This window comes from Notolepis coatsorum (assembly GCF_963971535.1).
Source record: "Notolepis coatsorum genome assembly, chromosome: 1".
Classification (NCBI taxonomy): domain Eukaryota; kingdom Metazoa; phylum Chordata; class Actinopteri; order Aulopiformes; family Paralepididae; genus Notolepis; species Notolepis coatsorum.
This window is the reverse complement of record NC_140165.1, coordinates 164,334,104-164,353,234: the sequence shown is the minus strand read 5'-3', so window position 1 is coordinate 164,353,234 and position 19,131 is coordinate 164,334,104. Positions and strand designations below refer to the sequence as shown.

General features: G+C 43.9%; 1 protein-coding gene across 1 annotated transcript in view; it reads right to left on the bottom strand.

Moving 5' to 3' along the window:
• LOC311223399 (glypican-6-like) overlaps positions 1–19,131 on the bottom strand; it is a gene marked incomplete at its 3' end in the record, with an annotated part of 851,697 nt that overhangs the window by 471,360 nt on the left and 361,206 nt on the right. The gene's annotated exons all lie outside the window — the stretch shown is intronic.

Here is a 19,131-nt window from a genome sequence, read left to right as displayed (position 1 = left end):
AAATTTAATTAAATAATCATCTGATTAATCGATAACAAAATAATCATTAGTGACAGCCCTAGTGGTAACTTGTAGTGAGTCTGTGTGTGTGTGTGTGTGTGTGTGTGTGTGTGTGTGTGTGTGTGTGTGTGTGTGTGTGTGTGTGTGTGTGTGTGTGTGTGTGTGTGTGTGTGTGTGTGTGTGTGTGTGTGTGTGTGTGTGTGTGTGTGTGTGTGTGTGTGTGTGTGTGTGTGTGTGTGTGTGTGTGTGTGTGGTAGCTGACAATAACTAACATCAGTACCACAGTGTAACCTGGTTGAGAGACACAGACAAACATACAGTAGTGATGCTTTAATTTTTTTATTTTGGTGACACTGTTGTCTCCTGGAATCCCAGTGTTCTCTGGGAGAAAGATAAAGTAACCTATGATGTAGGTTGTCAGGCAAGAGGGAAGACTGTCTTAAACTGTTTTAAACTGTCGATACCAAACAGAAGGTAAAGACCACTTTGAACTGTACAGTATCAGTAATCCAGAACTATTTCATTGCACTGTAAAGAAACAGATTTTATAGCATGTCTGCACTTGCTAATTTCATCATTCATCTTATACATTCTACTAAAACTCAGGGCTGGACTGGGGCCAAAAATGTCAGGGCAGATTTTTGGTCCCAGTCCAGCCCGGCCCACCATAATCGGTCGGACACCACCCACCAGTACACCATCCTTGCGGCCCTCTTAAATATGCGTACCTACTGTACTATTCCCCCAAACCACTACAAAGCTGGGTAGTAAATGTCATGGACAAGTGGACCAGTGCAAGTGGACCAGTGTACTCACTCACTCTTGGCTGAATCTTGTTTTGGGTGGTGATGTAAAAACACCTGCATCATAGCAGGCTCAGGATGGGCAAAGTAGTCTATAGCCTGTTCATCCCTGTCTCTCTCCTCCACAACCTGGCTTGACTAGACATAAGGAGAGAGATGATTACAATTAACTGGTACATTTAGGTCCATAATTGTTGGAATTCCCTGACAAATATGTGCAAAATGCTGTACAATTTAAACAATACCATACTGGTAATGAGCAAATAGTTGTTTATTCAATGAATGCATGGAGCTGTTCCATCTTATTTCATTTGATACTAACTACTCAGTTCATACAGATTTCAAGTATTCAAATATCAATGATGAATATTGCATAAGGTTTACACAGTTAATAGATCACCTTCAAAGGAACCATCAGACGGCGTGGGAAGAGAGCTGGGATCCGTAACAGACTGAGAACCAGACAACACCGAACGCCACTACCCAGTATATTGCTAGCCAATGTACAATCGATTGACAATAAATTAGACGACATCCGAGCAAGGATTAAATTCCAGAGAGACGTTAGAGATTGTAATGTGCTCTGCTTCACTGAAACGTGGCTGTCGCCAGAAACCCCGGACCACGCCATCCAACCGGCCGATCACTTCTTCATCCACCGCAAGGATAGAACAGCTGAATCAGGCAAACAGCGCGGAGGTGGGATCGCCTTCATGGTAAACAACAATTGGAGCGATCCAGCCAACGTGAAGGAATTATCGAACCACTGCTGCACCAACCTGGAATATATAACAATCAAGTGTCGTCCTTTCTTCCTTCCGAGAGAGTTAACGGCGATCATCCTTGTAGGAGTGTACATTCCACCGCAAGCCAGCGATAGTGTCGCGCTCTCCAGACTTCACGATGAGGTAAACAAACTCCAAGCCGCGAACGTTAACGTGGCCATTGTAGTAGTGGGCGATTTCAATAGCGCCAATCTGAGAAAGGTTTTGCCTGACTTCTATCAGCATGTGACTTGTAACACCAGAGGCGGTAACATTTTAGATCACTGTTACTCGCAATTCAAGGGTGGCTACAAGGCTCATTCTGCTAGTGGCTTTGGGAAGTCTGATCACGCGGCCATTTTCCTTTCACCAAAGTACAAACAGAGAATCAAGAGCACTCCTGTAGTCTCGCGAGAGGTGCAGAAATGGGATGTGACGTCAGAGGAGACGCTACAGGCTGCGTTTGAGTGCACAGACTGGAGCGTGTTCCGCGACACAGATAACATTAATGTCTACACGGAGACAGTGCTGAACTATGTTCGTACTTTGGTGGAAGAAACAATCCCCACTACCACAATTAGAGTTTACCCAAATCAAAAACCCTGGGTAGACAAATCCGTCCGTGAAGCTCTGAAAGCGTGCACCAAAGCATACAACGACGTAAGGAGGACAGTGACAGAGGCCAAACGGCGCTACAGAGATCAAATTGAACTCCAGTTTGAACAGGCTGACTCCAGAGCTATGTGGCAGGGGCTCAAAACGATGACAGACTACAAAGGCACCTCCCTCAAACTGAACAGTGACATCTCCTTAGCAAATGACCTCAATACCTTCTATGCGAGGTTTGATGCTGGTAATAACAACACCAGCCCACAAGCCACGGCAATGGGGGGGGGGGGGGGGTCTGCTGCTGATGGAGACTCAGTGTTCAGGGTAACAGAGCATGAGGTGAGGCGGACCTTTAAAAAAGTGAATATCAGGAAGGCAGCAGGACCGGACGGCATCCCCGGCCGCGTCCTAAAAGTCTGTGCCGACCAACTGGCCCCGGTATTCACTGACATATTTAACCTGTCCTTAGAACAGGCTGTCATCCCCACCTGCCTGAAGAAGTCCACTATTATCCCTGTACCCAAAAAATCCAAGCCTGCTTGCCTCAACGACTACCGCCCTGTAGCTCTCACCTCCATAGCCATGAAGTGCTTTGAGAAGCTAGTAAAGGGCTACATCTGCTCCTCCCTCCCCATCAACATGGACCCCCTGCAATTTGCATACCGCCCCAACAGGTCCACGGAGGACGCCATAGCCCATGTGCTGCACACAGCAGCATCACACCTGGACAAGAGGAAGGGGAACTATGTGAGAATGCTATTCATCGACTACAGCTCGGCATTCAATACCATAGTCCCTTCCAAACTCATAGCCAAGCTCAGGGACCTGGGCTTGAACTATGACCTCTGCCAGTGGGTCTTGGACTTCCTGACGGGCAGACCCCAGGTGGTGAGAGCAGGCAACTGCACCTCCTCATCCATCACCCTCAACATAGGGGCCCCCCAGGGCTGTGTTCTGAGTCCCCTCCTCTACTCCCTGTACACACACGACTGTGTGGCTCAGCGGAGTAGCAACACAATCATCAAATTTGCCGACGACACAGTGGTGGTGGGCCTGATCTCTGCCAACGACGAGAGGGCCTACCTGGAAGAGGTCAAGGTCCTGGCGGGATGGTGCCAGGAAAACAGCCTCTCCCTGAACGTCAGCAAAACAAAGGAGATGATTGTGGACTTCAGGAGGTCGGGGGTCAAGGACTACAGCCCCCTCAGCATCGACGGGGCACCGGTTGAGAGAGTCAACAGCTTTAAGTACCTCGGAGCCTACATATCCGAGGACTTGACATGGACCACACACATTGACAGTGTTGTGAAGAAGGCACGACAACGCCTCTACTTCCTCAGGCGCCTAAGGAAGTTCCAAGTCAGTCAGAAGATCCTTAAGAACTTCTACTCATGTACAATAGAGATCATCCTGACTGGCAACATCACCTCCTGGTTTGGGAATAGCACTGCACAAGACCGAAGCAGACTACAAAGAGTGACACGTTCAGCCGAACGCACAATCGGAGGGGGGCTCCCCACCCTCCAGAACATTTACAACAAGCGGTGCAGGGGGAAGGCTAAGAGAATTATTAAGGACTCGAGCCACCCGAACAACTGCCTCTTTGAACTGCTGCGGTCAGGCAAGCGATACCGGAGTCTCAAGGCGAGCACAGAAAGACTCAGAAGAAGCTTCTATCCCCAGGCCATCAGGCTGCTTAACGAACAATGAACACTACACAACAACAACCATCAAACGCACATAGCACACACATCCACACGCACACACTCACTTTAAACAAACACACTGTAGCACCCACTCCCCACACTTTATAGCACACACTCACTTTAAACAAACACACTGTAGCACCCACTCCCCACACTTTATATTTATTGATGAAGGATTGCACTACAACTCGTACACCTTACTGTAAATTGTACCTAAATTGTACCTCATCCCATTTCTGCATTTCTGCGTTGCACTATATAATATTGTACATTAGTACACTGCATAGTATTGTATATTATATGGTAACTCAGTTACGTCTATTCTGCATCGAACATTGTACATATGTCTATACTGAACACTGTGACCTCATTTTCTACTTCTAATTTACATGCTATACTATGTTATTTGATACTATCTTGTCTAGAGGAGCTTAACAGTAAGAAGCATTTTGTATGAAAGTATTCTGTACTTCTGTATGACAACTATTAAAGAAACTTGAAACTTGAAAACTTGAAACTTCTTGTTTTATATTCATGTTCAGAGAGGAGCAATAGTTAGATATTTGTATGTGATTTATATGGCAATTAAATCAATGGTGTGCTTGTTTGTTTGGGGAGTTTGACCTACAGTTAATGTGCCTACCACGTGAAGGTGCATGATCAATGGACAGCACAAAAAACAATTGGTGTAGGTGGAGACTAGAGGTACCACAGATAGTAATAAGTTATAAGAGTAAGTAATCCATACCATATATATCCTAATAGTTACCTTATTACCATACTTGGCTGAAAATAAACTTTGCTGCCTGTTGTGAATGTGTTTTTCCCTGTAGGCTAATACATAAGTAGGCATACATGTTTGCAGATTAGCAGTTGAGTAGGCTATACAGTATGTGCTGTGTTTTTATGTCTTCCATCGAGGACCACCTTGGAAATAAGTGTTTTAATTAATGCTTTTAGGTGATATCCTCAGGAATACACATTTGTCAAGATAATTTGTTTTTATGATGTGTTTTTAATTTCCAAATACAAATCTAATCAAATAAAAAAATTTGTTTTTGCAGTTGAGCTACAGGTGTTTTATATTATACAGCCTTTTCATGCATCTTTATCAAGGGAACCCTTATCCTAATGATTTTTTAAATAATATTATGATGATACGATATAGACCTAGTAGCTGGGTCATCTGTGGCACTTCGTTTCTCAATGGATTTGTTATCTAGGAGGGTTAATAAACAAATTTTAGCCGGGGTGTATTTTTTTTAAAAGGCAGGGGACATTTGTGAAAGACCAACATCCAAAATGGCTGCCGTGGAAATTTACTTTTTAATGGTTTGACCTACAATGATGCACAATACATGGTACCAGCCCCCTCTCAGTCATCTACCACAGCCCCGCATCTCAGTCATGTACCAGCCTTCTCTCAGTCATGTACAGGTACCAGCCCCCCTCTCAGTCATGTACCAGCCCCCTCAGTCATGTACCACAGCCCCCTCTCAGTCATGTACCACAGCCCCCTCTCAGTCATGTACCACAGCCCCATCTCAGTCATGTACCACAGCCCCCTCTCAGTCATGTACCAGCCCCCTCTCAGTCATGTACCAGTCCCCTCTCAGTCATGTACCAGCAGTGGCGTTGTTTCAGTAAAAGGCAAGGTATGGCGAGAAGGGAGTTTTTTTTTTTTTTGTCAAATCAGTTGTGCAATAGTCACTTTTGGTGAGTTGTTTCTATACAATTCAGTTATATGACATTTAGGTATGACACAGGACTACACAAGCATTTTTAGTATAGAAATGTGTCAACAGACTAAAGCAGGGAACCACAATATTTTGCATACGAATTATGCAGAATGTAATATCATAACTGTCTATTACTTTTCTTGCAATTGAGCCAATTTTCCTTAGGTACGGTTTTGAGGTGTGTTATGTGAGAATGTAGTATCAAAAACACATTCACAAAAAGTATGGGTTACTGAATGCTGAACTGCACTATTATAATCACTAAGCCAGACCTTACCTGTGTCCCTGTATCACTTGTCTCTGCTGCCCTTTGATAAAAAAACGTCTCTGTCCATTTTCCTTTTTTTTTTGGCATATTTCAGTTAGTCACAGTAAAAGTCACCTATAGTAAAAGTGAGATAATTGACAATATCAAAACATGCTAGGGCTGTACCGAATAGTTCGAAGCTTCGTTCATAATGTTGACATTCAAATTCTAAATCAACATAAAAAATTGTAATAAAAAAAATAAATAAAAAAATTTACATTTTTATTTGCCAGGGTATGGCGAGTGCCATACCTTGCATACCAGAATGACGCCCCTGTGTACCAGCCCCCCTTTCAGTCATGTACCACACGACTGGTGGTGGGGTGCTTAGTAAGAGATGTGATTGTGCCAGCCCAGTGTCAGTCAGTACCAGCCCCCTCTCAGTCATGTACCACAGCCCCCTCTCAGTCATGTACTGTACCAGCCCCGCTCTCAGTCATGTACCAGCCCCCTCTCAGTCATGTACTGTACCAGCCCCGCTCTCAGTCATGTACCAGCCCCCTCTCAGTCATGTACCACAGCCCCCTCTCAGTCATTTACCACAGTCCCCTCTCAGTCATGTACTGTACCAGCCCCGCTCTCAGTCATGTACCAGCCCCCTCTCAGTCATGTACCAGCCCCCCTCTCAGTCATGTGAATGAATGAATGAAAACTTTATTTAACAGATTGCAGAATGGGTACAATACAGTACGGCTCAATACACACAATTGTTAAGGGGATGCAGACCAGAGAAAGACTTTCATCTTGTTTACATCAGGGTCCCCCATTTTCAATTCATAGTGACATTTATGACATACACAACATACATGACATTTATGGCATAGGGACATACATGACATACAGGTATTTAGTACTGTTAATTTTGTGACATATACGATATGCAAATATACAATACTGTTACCCATAGATCCTGACATAGTATATACATATGATGGGGAGGGGACTGTACATTAGGAGGGGGTGGGTTGGTGGGAGAGAAATATATATATATGGTGGGGAGAGATTATATACATACGGTGCGGAGGAGACTGTACATTAGGAGGGGGTGGGTGGGTGGGAGAGAAATATACATACGGTGGGGAGAGAATATATACATGCAGTGGGGAGGAGACTGTCTATTAGGAGGGGGTGGGGGTGAGGGGGTTTGGACATTTACGGAGGCCAGTTTTGAATTGCAGCCTCCCGTAGGTGCTCTTTAAGAGTGGTTTTGAATGTGGGTAGGGATTCACATTCCTTTACAGCTTTGGGTAGGGCGTTCCACATTGATGTGGCATAATTGCGAAACGTGTTTAGTCCCTTGTTTGAGCCGAATCTGGGTTTAACATGATTTGTTGAGCTTCCTCTGGTGTTGTGGTCGTGATATTCACTGACCTTTGGGAAGTATTTTGACATGTACATGTGTACCTTAGTCATATAGTGTATCTTGTAGACCAGGCCCATTGCAAGTTGCTGTACTCTGTCGTCTACTCTAAGCCATCCTAGGTTGTCAAAGTGGGCAGGGGTGAGGTGGGTTCTAGGGGTAAGGTCAAGTAGAAGTCTGACCAGTTTGTTTTGTGATGTTTGTAATCTTGTTTTTAGCGCCTTTGAGGTGCTTTGGTACCATGAGGTGCAAGCATAGTCGTAGTACCCTTGAATGAGTGCTCCTGCCAGAGTATTCAGGGTATTCTTGTTTACCAGAGAGGAGATCCGGTACAATAATCGAGTTTGTTGGTTGACCTTTTTTATTACCTTGGATGCCATTTTGTCACAGGAAAGATTTGCCTCTAGGATGGAACCTAGGTATGTAATTTCATCTTTCCTTGTGACAATATTGTCACCCACTGTAACTGAGAAGCCGTCGGTCTTGCTGAGTTTGTTATTTGATCCGAAGAGAATGTTTTACCAAGGTGTAATGATAGTTTGTTATCAGCGAGCCAGGTGCAGATTATGCCGAGTTCAGAGCTGAGGGTTTTTTCAACCTGTAACTTGTTCTTGTCAGAGACCAGCAGGGCTGAGTCGTCCGCGAACAAGAACAAGTTGCAGTCACAAGCTGACGACATGTCATTTGCATAAATTAGGAACAGTAGCGTTCCTAGTATGCTTCCTTGTAGAACACCACAGCTCACTGGGAGAGGGGGGGATAGAGTACCGTTTACCTCCACCATCTTTTCTCTCCCCTCAAGGTAGGATGTACCAGCCCCCCTCTCAGTCATGTACCACAGCCCCATATCAGTCATGTACCAGCCCCCCTCTCAGTCATGTACCACACGACTGACGGGGGGGGGGGGGGGTGTTTAGTAATAGATGGGATTGAGCCAGCCCAGTGTCAGTCAGTACCAATACATGGTACCAGTCCCATCTCAGTTATGTACCAGCCAGCCCCCTCTCAGTCATGTACCAGCCTCATCTCAGTCATGTACCAGCCCCCTCTCAGTCCTGTATACCAGCCCCCTCTCAGTCATGTACCACAGCCCCCTCTCAGTCATTTACCTGCACGACTGGTCGGGGGGTGCTTAGTAAGAGATGTGATTGGGCCAGCCCAGTGTCAGTCAGTACCAATGAGCCGCTGTCTCAGCCTAGTAGTGGGCCAGTCGTTGACCAAACTTTTTGCTGCTCATTTTACCTGCTCATTTTACCTTGTCTGCTCATTTTACCCTTGCTATTATTTTACTTATGTTTACTTTTATCTTTACGCCCCACTATCCGCTGGGTGCATACTATTCAAGTTTCTTTAATAGTTGTCATACAGAAGTACAGAATACTTTCATACAAAATGCTTCTTACTGTTATGCTCCAGAGACTGTGCTAGACAAGATAGTATCAAATAACATGTAATTTAGAAGAAGAAAATGAGGTCACAGTGTTCGGTATAGACATATGTACAATGTTCTGAGTTACCATATAATATACAATACTATGCAGTGTACTAATGTACAGTACTATCTAGTGCAAAGCAGAAATGGGATGAGGTACAATTTAGGTACAATTTACAGTAAGGTGTACGAGTTGTAGTGCAATCCTTCATCAATAAATATAAAGTGTGGGGAGTGGGTGCTACAGTGTGTTTGTTTAAAGTGGGTGTGTGCTATAAAGTGTGTGGAGTGGGTGCTACAGTGTGTTTGTTTAAAGTGAGTGTGTGCGTGTGGATGTGTGTGCTATGTGCGTTTGGTGGTTGTTGTTGTGTAGTGTTCATTCATTGTTCGTTTAGCAGCCTGATGGCCTGGGGATAGAAGCTTCTTCTGAGTCTTTCTGTGCTCGCCTTGAGACTCCGGTATCGCTTGCCTGACCGCAGCAGTTCAAAGAGGCAGTTGTTCGGGTGACTGGAGTCTTTAATGATTCTCTTAGCCTTGCCCTTGCAACGCTTGTTGTAAATGTTCTGGAGGGTGGGGAGCCCCCCTCCAATTGTGCGTTCGGCTGAACGTGTCACTCTTTGTAGTCTGCTTCGGTCTTGTGCAGTGCTATTCCCAAACCAGGAGGTGATGTTGCCGGTCAAGATGCTCTCTATTGTACATGAGTAGAAGTTCTTAAGGATCTTCTGACTGACTTGGAACTTCCTTAGGCGCCTGAGGAAGTAGAGGCGTTGTCGTGCCTTCTTCACAACACTGTCAATGTGTGTGGTCCATGTCAAGTCCTCGGATATGTAGGCTCCGAGGTACTTAAAGCTGTTGACTCTCTCAACCGGTGCCCCGTCGATGCTGAGGGGGCTGTAGTCCTTGACCCCCGACCTCCTGAAGTCCACAATCATCTCCTTTGTTTTGCTGACGTTCAGGGAGAGGCTGTTTTCCTGGCACCATCCCGCCAGGACCTTGACCTCTTCCAGGTAGGCCCTCTCGTCGTTGGCAGAGATCAGGCCCACCACCACTGTGTCGTCAGCAAATTTGATGATTGTATTGCTACTCCGCTGAGCCACACAGTCGTGTGTGTACAGGGAGTAGAGGAGGGGACTCAGAACACAGCCCTGGGGGGCCCCTATGTTGAGGGTGATGGATGAGGAGGTGCAGTTGCCTGCTCTCACCACCTGGGGTCTGCCAGTCAGGAAGTCCAAGACCCACTGGCAGAGGTCATAGTTCAAGCCCAGGTCCCTGAGCTTGGCTATGAGTATGGAGGGGACTATGGTATTGAATGCCGAGCTGTAGTCGATGAATAGCATTCTCACATAGTTCCCCTGCCTCTTGTCCAGGTGTGATGCTGCTGTGTGCAGCACATGGGCTATGGCGTCCTCCGTGGACCTGTTGGGGCGGTATGCAAATTGCAGGGGGTCCATGTTGATGGGGAGGGAGGAGCAGATGTAGCCCTTTACTAGCTTCTCAAAGCACTTCATGGCTATGGAGGTGAGAGCTACAGGGCGGTAGTCGTTGAGGCAAGCAGGCTTGGATTTCTTGGGTACAGGGATAATAGTGGACTTCTTCAGGCAGGTGGAGATGACAGCCTGTTCTAAGGACAGGTTAAATATGTCAGTGAATACTGGGGCCAGTTGGTCGGCACAGACTTTTAGGACGCGGCCGGGGATGCCGTCCGGACCTGCTGCCTTCCTGATATTCACTTTTTTAAAGGTCCGCCTCACCTCATGCTCTGTTACCCTGAACACTGCGCCTCCATCAGCAGCCGACCCCCCCCCCCCCCCCCCCCCCCCCCCATTGTCGTGGCTTGTGAGCTGGTGTTGTTATTACCAGCATCAAACCTCGCATAGAAGGTATTGAGGTAATTTGCTAAGGAGATGTCACTGTTCAGTTTGAGGGAGGCGCCTTTGTAGTCTGTCATCGTTTTGAGCCCCTGCCACATAGCTCTAGAGTCAGCTTGTTCAAACTGGAGTTCAATTTTATCTCTGTAGCGCCGTTTGGCCTCTGACACTGTCCTCCTTACGTTGTATCGCGCCACCTTGTGGTCATTCATGTTGCCTGCCACTAGGCCGTCGTTGTATGCTTTGGTGCGCTCTCTCAGAGCTTCATGGACGGATTTGTCTACCCAGGGTTTTTGATTTGGGTAAACTCTCATTTTGGTAGTGGGGATTGTTTCTTCCACCATAGTACAAACATAGTCCACCACTGTCTCCGTGTAGACATTAATGTTATCTGTGTCGCGGAACACATTCCAGTCTGTGCAGTCAAACGCAGACTGGAGCGTCTCCTCTGACGTCAAATCCCATTTCTGCACCTCTCGCGAGACTACAGGAGTACTTTTGATTCTCTGTTTGTACATTGGTGAAAGAAAGATTGACGCGTGATCTGATTTACCAAAGCCACTATCAGAATGAGCCTTGTAGCCACCTTTAAATTGCGTGTAACAGTGATCTAGGATGTTACCGCCTCTGGTGTTGCAAGTCACATGCTGATAGAAGTCAGGTAATACCTTTCTCAGATTGGCGCTATTGAAATCACCCAGCACCAAAATGGCGGCGTTAACGTTCGCCACTTGTATTCTTTTTACCTCATCGTGGAGTCTGGAGAGCGCGACGTTGTTACTGGCTTGCGGTGGAATATACACTCCGATCAGGACGATCGCCGTTAACTCCCTCGGGAAGAAGAAAGGACGACACTTGATGGTTATATATTCCAGGTCTGGGGAGCAGTGGTTGGATAATTCCTTCACGTTAGTTGGATCGCTCCAATTTTTGTTAAACATGAAGGCAATACCTCCTCCACGTTGTTTACCGGACTCTGCTGGCCGATCCTTGCGATGGATAAAGAAGTGATCGGCTGGTTGGATTGCGTGGTCTGGAACCTCCGGCGTGAGCCACGTTTCGGTGAAGCAGAGGACGTTGCAGTCCCTAACGTCTCTTAGGTATTGAATCCTTGCTCGGATGTCATCCAGTTATTGTCAATTGATTGTACATTGGCTAGCAATATACTGGGCAATGGTGTTCGGTGGCGTCTGGATCTCAGCCTGTTACGGATCCCAGCTCTCTTCCCTCGCCGTCTGATTCCTTTGTCTCTGGGGGCGAGATCCGGTCCTGATGTCCTCAAGATCTCAACAGGCCATTGTTTTGGTTCAGAGAGCTGATCCAGAGAGTAATCCAGTCGGTAAGTTTCCCGTAATCCAATGTCTATAAGTGACTGACGGTCATACACATTAAATGCACCTACTGTTGGTACAGACAAAACTCTTAAAACTATAAATATTAACAAAAGTAAGCACAGTCTCGACGGAGCGCACAGACAGGCAGCCGGTCGTAGCGGCGCCATCTTCATTATTTACTATAATTATTTACTATAACCTTTATCATGTTTTGTAACATATTACAGAAGCCTATTGGAACGTGAGGTTCTGATATAAATGGCAAATGGCTGCTTTTTTATATAGCGCTTTTATCCAAAGCGCTTTACAATTTGTTACTCACATTTTACCCATTCACTCACACATTCACACACTGACGGCGGAGGCAACCATGCAAGGTGCCAACCTGCTCATCAGGAGCAATTAGGGGTTAAGTGTCTTGCTCAAGGACACATTGACACGCTGCCCGGGAGGAGCAGGAATCAAACTGGGAACCTCCGGATTGCTAGACGACTGCTCTACCTCCCGAGCCACTGTGATTTAATTAATAAATCTGCATTATTTTATCCCACTTTATGCTTTGCTCTTGCTGCATGTTTTACACTGATTGTATGTCTTATTTCTTACTGATGTAAAGCTGCAATTCCCTGTATGAAAGATGCTATACAAATAACGTTATTATTATTATTATTATTATTATTATTATTATTATTATTATTATTATTATTATTATTATTATTATTATTATTATTATAATAATAATAATTATTATTATTATTATTATTATTATTATTATTATTATTATTATTATTATTATTATTATTATTATTATTATTATTATTATTATTATTATTATTATTATTATTATTATTATTATTATTATTATTATTATTATTATTGTTATTATCATTATCCTGGCCACCCAGGCAAGCTCAAGTTAACACAGAGAGTAGGTCAAGACATGGTTTTCAATGAGAAGCCTCCAACACCTGATTAAAGGCCTCATTCTCAAATCCAACACGTTACATTATAGTACTATCTCTCCCTCTCTACACTATCCTCTCTCTCTCTCTCTCTCTCTCTCTCTCTCTCTCTCTCTCTCTCTCTCTCTCTCTCTCTCTCTCTCTCTCTATCTGCTGCTCACAGGGACAGTCTGAAAATATACATATCGTTAGATTTCCTTTGATTGAAGCCAAAAGCGCAATCAATCCAGCAGCACAGTGTAAACAACAGTAATGTGTCCTGGGCCCCGTTCCCCGTACCTGGATAACTGAGTTAGCCGGATAACTTTCGGGTAAGTCTGACTTAAGCCGGACTTTCCGATTCCCCGTACCTGGATTTTCCAAATCACCATGACAACAGATCCAAAAGTTTGAGCCTGGTCGAAAGCAGAGTTTAAGTTCAAGTTAGCCGGATCAAGCAAAGCCACGCCCCCGCAAAGAAAGTGACAGCTCGTTTCCTGAAATTATTCCCACAGCCTAGGATCTGCGTTATACCATTCTGAATTACGTTTTTGTGCTCCATTCTTCCAGAGGGGTCTTTTGAAATGTAAAATAGACCCAAAATGCTGATACTAAATTCACTTTGTCCTAAATAATGCACGTTATATACCGTGGCGCTCGCTCGGTGCAACAACAACAAAATAAAGAATATTCTAAACACGGGTCTCTCGTTCATTAATGTATAAACAATGAATTTTTCCCATCTGGCACAGTGGCGTAGCGGTAGTGCTCAAGCCTGGCAACCCGGCGACCGGTGTTCGAAACCCCGTGTTTCCAATATAACTTTTTGGAATATAATATTAATGATTATACGCAAAGGTAGCCTAGTTTTAAGTCAAAATATTATAAATCTACATGCATTGAGGATGTCATTCTTTATATAGCTCTCAACGTGCACCAAATTGAATTATTCCTATATTGCAAAAAGAAGGAGACGACTGGGTCTCGAACCCCGGTCGTCTGCGTGAAAGTCAAAAGAAGAACCCGTTACACCACAGAGAAGATAAGTAAAAGATCGACCATACATCAATCAATGGGTAAGGGAGCCGTATCGTTATTCTGTATAACAGTTTTACTAATTATTTTCGCTAGCAAGATCTCATTTGATTATTCAATCCAGCAGGCAAGTTTAAAGAAATATAATCTGATTGATTGAGGTAATGAGGGACTTGAAATTAGCCTATAGATAACGCATTTAACTTGTCGGCGAGGCGATTGAGCCGTACTGCAATATGTTACTAAAGTTTTAAATCAATTAATCAATCAATGCCGCTAGAGAATCAGGATCTCTGCTCTCGACACTTGCTGCCTTCTCGGCTGAGGCGGGCACGCGCACTTATCCTGGGTCGCAAGTCTGGCTTGAGTTAACGAGACTGAATCCACCTTCGAGGAACAGGAAAATCCCGGCTTCAAACATCGGGTTAACTGAATCTGGATAATGACATCTTGATCGACTTAGTTGAACCAGGTACGGGGAATAGGGCCCTGGGCTCAACAGAGAATGGTGTATGGTGCTTGGAAATTGAATGCACATTAAATATATATTTTTTGCAAACCAGGGTTGCCTTTTCCTTTGGGGGGCGCTAAGATTATGCCTGCAATTGTCTGCCCACACACCGATTTTAAAATCCCCATGAAATGGCTAGCAGAATGCTATTTGATTCCACATATTTATGGGTTAGGGTAAAACAGGAAGCTAGGGAGGTACTTGTTGTATATTGATTGGCGTTTACAGTAACCAATAGCACTGAATGTGCATCACGGTCAACCAATTAGCTAGCAAGCTAACGTTAGCAATGTTACGCACCATTTGTAACGCTAGCTAGCAAGCTAACATTTTAACATTTGTTCAATTTAGTTAAAGAGTCCGAGAGCTAGCTTAGTTACAAGTGCCGTAAATGTCATTCTAGAAAGCATTTCATTGGACGCAACATTTTTAGAAGCCCCCGTGTGCAGGATGTCAATATCATCAACATTTCTTTTTGTTTTCCAGGAAATTAAAAACTCTACCATTAACACATTCCCTGCCACGCTTATATCCATCAATGTTTGATCACTGCCACCAGTCTAAGCCTATGGAGATGTTTACCTTCTTTGCAGGGCTATAACTTTTTTAATTGTATTGCTAAATTGACATTACTATGGCCCATTCAACATCGATTATCTATCGTTCAGGATGTAGGAACGTTTTACTTTTTCATTCACAGGTTCATACGAAAATACCGTCTTGAATATAAATATGTTTTTATCGTTTTCTGCAGTAATTCCTAGAACGTGAGATATAGGCATAAATGCATATACAGATTATCAAATGCCGTTTGTTGGCGTTACACGCTATATTAAAAATGTCAACTGTACATGATCCTAAACGTTATGACTGATCATGCGCGGGTGAACGGGGGGGGGGGGGGGGTCGTTTATAATTCCGTGATCGTCGGTATGTGCTTTATGTAGTATGGGTGATATATTGATCGGAGCAGTTTGCATGGATAATAATAAACAAACAGGCTGAAAGTAACGTCAGCGTCCTCTTACCGTTGGGCGATGAGACTGGAGCAAAAACATCCCACTTATTTGACGGCGATCGCCTAAATCCATTTCCGGTTTGTATAATCATAATACACGGCCAAATCGTATCGATTATTACGTTATGGCAGCGATCGCTACACAGGGACGTGTGTATACAGTCCTGCAACAATAAGCTAGTGGCCGGACGCATTTCGGAGACGCACCGAGTTCCAACTGGCCATTTCCAGTTTGGCAACTCGCCAATCATCCACCAGGGGGCAGTATTGAAGCGTTGCAGAGTTGTGCCGGCTCACACAGCATCAGACCTCAGGGCCCTGTTTCTTGTACGTGGTTCAACTAAGTCGATCAAGATGTCATTATCCAGCTTCAGTTAACCCGATGTTTGAAGCCGGGATTTTCCTGTTCCAAGAAGGTGGATTCAGTCTCGTTAACTCAAGCCAGACTTGATTCTCAGGATCAGTGCGCGCGCCCGCCTCAGCTGAGAAGACAGCAGGTGTCGATCGCAGAAGTCCTGATTCTCTAGCGGCATTGATTGATTAATTGATTTAAAACTTTATTAACATATTGCAGTACGGCTCAATCGCCTCGCCGACAAGTTAAATGCGTTATCTATAGGCAAATTTTAAGTCCCTCATTACCTCAATCAATCAGATTATATTTCTTTAAACTTGCCTGCTGGATTGAATAATCAAATGAGATCTTGCTAGCGAAAATAATTAGTTAACTGTTATACAGAATTACGATACGCCTCTCTTACCCATTGATTGATGTATAGTCAATCTTTAACTTATCTCCAATGTGGTCTAACGGGTTGTTCTTTTGACTTTCACACAGACGACCGGGGTTCAAGACCCTAGTCGTCTCCTTCTTTTTGCAATATAGGAATAATTCAATTTGGTGCACGTTGAGAGCTATATAAAGAATGACATCCTCAATGCATGTAGATTTATAATATTTTAACTTAAAACCAGGCTACTTTGGCGTATAATCATTAATATTATATTCAAAAAAATCATATTGGAAAGACCAGGTTTTGAACCCCGGTCGCTGGGTTGGCAGGCTTGAGCACTACCGCTGCACCACTGTGCCAGATGGGATAAATTCATTGTTTATACATTAATGAACGAGAGACCCGTGTTTAGAATATTCTTTATTTTGTTGTTGTTGCACCGAGCGAGCGCCACGGTATATAACGTGCATTATTTAGGACAAAGTGAATTTAGTATCAGCATTTTGGGTCTATTTTACATTTCAAAAGCCCCCTCTGGAAGAATGGAGCACAAGACGTAATTCAGAATGGTATAATGCAGATCGTAGACTGTGGGAATAGTTTCAGGAAACGGGCCGTCACTTCTTTGCGGGGGGCGTGGCGATGGTTCAGGCTAAGTTGAACTTGAACTCTGCTTTCGACCAGGCTCAAACTTTTGGATCTGTTGTCATGGTGATTTGGAAAATCCACGTACATGGAACCGGAAAGTCCGGCTAACTCAGTTATCCAGTTAAAGTTATCCGGCTAACTCAGTTATCCAGGTACAAGAAACAGGGCCCAGGCTCCGTGAGGGAAATATCAATACCATGGCGAAAAAATGAAATATGATCAAAATAACGTTGTACGCCGTGGAATGGCAGAATTAGCATGAACTTGAATCACGTTGTACAAAGTTTTTGGCGCAGGATGTGTTACGAATACCTACAAAACAACTTGTGTCATTGTTGGGACAGACACTGGTGGTATGTTTCACTGTTAAAATCTTTCAATAATCTACGAAAATAACAAATACCCCCCCCCTTCTTATACAGGTACCTATAGTAATTATAAATGACAATGGGAAAACATTTGAGTTGTGTTTTTTCCCTATGCTCTGGGACAGTTATGTTTGTATTGGCAAATGTTTAGGTTTGTGAGTTGTCTCCTGGAATCCCAGTCCTCTCTGGGACAAAGATAAAGTAACCTATGCTGTATCTCGGCCACCCAGGCAAGCTCCAGTTAACACAGATAGTAGGTCAAGACATGGTTTTCAATGAGAAGCCTCCAACACAATAATGATTAAATGCCTCATTCTCAAATCCAACACGTTACATTATAGTACATTATAGCCTCTCTCTCTCTCTCTCTCTCTCTCTCTCTCTCTCTCTCTCTCTCTCTCTCTCTCTCTCTCTCTCTCTCTATCTCTCTCTCTCTCTCTCTCTCTCTCTCTCTCTCTCTCTCTCTCTCTCTCTCTCTCTCTCTCGCCACTGATATTGCTCTCCTTACTCTGCCCAAAGGGACAGTGGATATTACGCCAAACGATTTGATAAATAGGAATTCAATCACTGCCAAACTCTGGAGCCATTTTTAAAAGCTGCTCTCAGGGACAGTCTGGGTATGTAAAATGTAGCATAAAGGATCTCAACACTACAACCAGTGCAATGTTGCCTTTTACTAAATGTAGCCATGCAATGTTACTTCTCTGTGTGCAAAGAAACCTGATTTGGTTATATAAGTTGGATATCATCTGAATGAAAAACTATTGCAGAACTTACACTGTTTAATTTTGAATTGGAAAAGCCTTATAAACAATTTTTTTTATCTCCAATGCTCTCCAACGTGCTCAAAACATCTTTATTTATTCTTTTTTGAAATCGTATAAACTCAAACTATGTCAAACTAAACCATGAACAGCCAGAGAGGACAAGTCTAACAAATTCATTTGTAACCCAAAGATGTTATAGAATTTGTGATAACCATCATCTAAGCTAACAAAAAGAGAATAACAAAGGAATGTATCACAAACAGAATCACACACACATATGAGAGTGGCCTCTGGGCATCTTCCCTTTAATCTTCCAAACTTCCAAAGCCTGGCCGTCCGTGAGTGCTTCCCCTGCATTGCTTATTATGGGATGTGGATCATGCTCTCCACCAGTCACCATTAAAACATGTATCATAGTGATGTAATCATGGAAACATAGAGATCATGTGCACCAAAACAAACATGTGAATATGGAATCGAACTAGGGATGCACCGATATGAACATTTAGGCTGATATCGATAACAGATAATAAATGTTCTCTTGTGGACTCTTATGGACGAGCAATATCGGTATATATAAAAATATATATATTTGAAATACAAAGTGGTAGGGCTCCTGGAAGAGACGGTATCCCACCAGAAATGTACCTCTCCTGTTGGAACATAATTGGTCCCTTATTACTAAATATGATTTTATACTCAGTCAAGGAGGGGAACTTCCATAAGAATGACAATATTGCACTCATAACAGTCCTCCTTAAAAAAAACAAAGACCCCACCGAGTGCGGTAGTTACAGACCTTTAAGCCTCCTCGGAACCGATATCAAACTGTACTCTAAGGTATTAGCCATCAGACTACAAAAGCATATGACGTCTTTAATTCATCCGGACCAAACTGGCTTCATAAGAGGCCGCTTGATCACTGATAACATGTTTTGTTCCGCTCGCTTGCCACCCAGTGTTTTTTTCCCCCTCGCCTGTCCCTCGTGTTTAATCCCCCCGGGACTCCCGACTATTCCGGGAGTTGTTTAGGCAACCCTGACCCTACACATTTCATATCCCAGGCTTCCGACCTGCCCACACTACACCACCACGTTTATGTTTTTGTTGTTTCTGTTTTGCCTTGAACCTTTTATGAATAAATACACGCCGTGTGGGCGTTTTTCCTTTTTAACCTGTTGTATTGC